The sequence below is a fragment of the Berghia stephanieae genome, chromosome 11 (genome assembly GCF_034508935.2).
Source record: "Berghia stephanieae isolate SIO BIC M18660-M18661 chromosome 11, UCSD_Bste_1.3, whole genome shotgun sequence".
Lineage (NCBI taxonomy): Eukaryota > Metazoa > Mollusca > Gastropoda > Nudibranchia > Aeolidiidae > Berghia > Berghia stephanieae.
Genome location: NC_088370.1, coordinates 44,431,033 through 44,433,532, shown reverse-complemented (window position 1 = coordinate 44,433,532; position 2,500 = coordinate 44,431,033). Strand labels below are relative to the sequence as shown.

The following is a 2,500-nucleotide window of genomic DNA, read 5'->3' as shown; positions in this document are numbered from 1 at the left end:
CCAATTAGGGAGTCTCAGAGTCAAGAATTTATCCTGGTGTTATAACGTAAAACGGACAATAACTATTATTTCTCACTAACCTTTGATAGAACGCCAGCTCTGACAGAACCAGCTACTTAATCAATTCTGATTTGACAAGGGCGGGGGGGGGGGCGGGCAGGAAAAAAATATCGACTGCACCCGGGTTCGATCTTGGTCCCTGTGCGAATGGAGCGAGTGCTCGACCCACTGAGCAGTCGGGGGCCCAAGTATCCCCAATAAACTGCCAGTAAAGTGACCCACTCCCTACAGCACATAACACAATCCAAAAGTACCTCACACGCAACTCCACACAACTACACACACCTGCAACAACTACACACACCTACACACAACTACACACAACTATACACAACTATACACAACTACACACACCTACACACAACTACACACACCTACACACAACTACACACACCTATACACAACTACAAACAACTACACACACCTATACACAACTATACACAACTACACACACCTATACACAACTATACACAACTACAAACACCTATACACAACTATACACAACTACACACACCTATACACAACTATACACAACTACACACACCTATACACAACAATACACAACTACACACACCTATACACAACTATACACAACTACAAACACCTATAAACAACTATACATAACCACACACAACTACACACAACTACACACAACTATACACAACTACGCACACCTATGTACAATTACACACAACTACACAAAACTACAGACACTTACACACAGCTTAAATTAACTAAACACAATTCAACCCAACTACGCACAACTACACACAACAACATACAACTACACACAACTGTACAACACATTCTGTCGTACTCTGATGAACAAAGCACGTGATTAAAATTATGTCCAGAAAACCCGTCCTCCAAATATCGATCGACTAAAATAACCTTCACCATGGCAACGACTCTCAAACCAAAAACTTTCCAACATCCCAGGATCGAGGGTTATTGGCAAGACGGGAAGTTTACTTTCCATCGATATTTGAAGGACGGGTTTTCTGTCCAAAATTTTAAACACGTGCATTGTCTTGAGAGACGCCAATGTTGTCGTATAGTAGTTTATATTGAGTGTGACACATCAATGTGTTATTCATAGTAGTTTATATTGAGTGTGACACATCAATGTGTTATTCATAGTAGATTATATTGACTGTGACACATCAATGTGTTATTCATAGTAGAGAATATTGACTGTGACACATCAATGTGTTATTCATAGTAGATTATATTGACTGTGACAAATCAATGTGTTATTCATAGTAGATTATATTGAGTGTGACAAATCAATGTGTTATTCATAGTAGATTATATTGAGTGTGACACATCAATGTGCTATTCATAGTAGATTATATTGACTGTGACACATCAATGTGTTATTCATAGTAGATTATATTGACTGTGACACATCAATGTGTTATTCATAGTAGATTATATTGACTGTGACAAATCAATGTGTTATTCATAGTAGTTTATATTGAGTGTGACACATCAATGTGCTATTCATAGTAGTTTATATTGAGTGTGACACATCAATGTGTTATTCATAGTAGATTATATTGACTGTGACACATCAATGTGTTATTCATAGTAGTTTATATTGAGTGTGACGATTCAATGTGTTATTCATAGTAGATTATATTGACTGTGACACATTAATGTGTGCTCATCTGGAAAAGGCCTTCGGATGTCGGAAAATTGTGAATCAAATATTGATACATGTTCGAATACACCATGTCATGAAAAAAAAAATGCAGTTTGAAAATTGTAATTTTCTTAATTAGGGTTGAAGTTACTGCTCTAAACTAACTATATAGATGAGAACAGCTCAAACAAATTTTATTAAGGGAGATGTGAGACAGCTCAGCGGTGCGGTCTTTGCTTCGTACCCGAAAGGTACCGAGTTCGATCACAAGCCGCTGCGCCGTGTGGCTTTTAGCAAGTCACCTAGCCCTAGCACAGTTTGCGGCGTTGCACTGCGGCTGACGCCTGGGTTATTCCATTTTTTCTCTTGAAATAGACCCTAGAGACACTTTCCCCTATGAGATGAATAAAGGGAATCTTTTTTTTATTTTTTATTCATCTTTTTAAAAATAAAACAACTCTGGCGCTCATTTTATCAGGAATTCTAGCAAGTTAACCTAATGGAGAGAAAAGAAATTCTAATACAGATACATTTCACCAAAAATATTTTTTTTAAATTGAGCTTTTATATAGCGCAATATCCCCTAAAATGTGCTCAAAGCGCTTTACAAGGGGTCCCTGGTCAACAGCAACATTTAACATGTAGGACGGGACATGCATGACGCCTGTTAGGCGATATTACAATTTTTCGGACAAAGACAACGCTGTTAACGGCCAGGTACTCATTTTACACCTGATTACGGTGAGAAAATGTGAGTAAAGAGCCTTTTCCAAGGACCCAACGATGCGCCGAGCG

At 38.1% G+C, this 2,500-nt stretch overlaps 1 protein-coding gene across 1 annotated transcript in view; it reads right to left on the bottom strand.

Moving 5' to 3' along the window:
• LOC144957219 (uncharacterized) overlaps positions 1–2,500 on the bottom strand; it is a 56,384-nt gene that overhangs the window by 30,358 nt on the left and 23,526 nt on the right. The gene's annotated exons all lie outside the window — the stretch shown is intronic.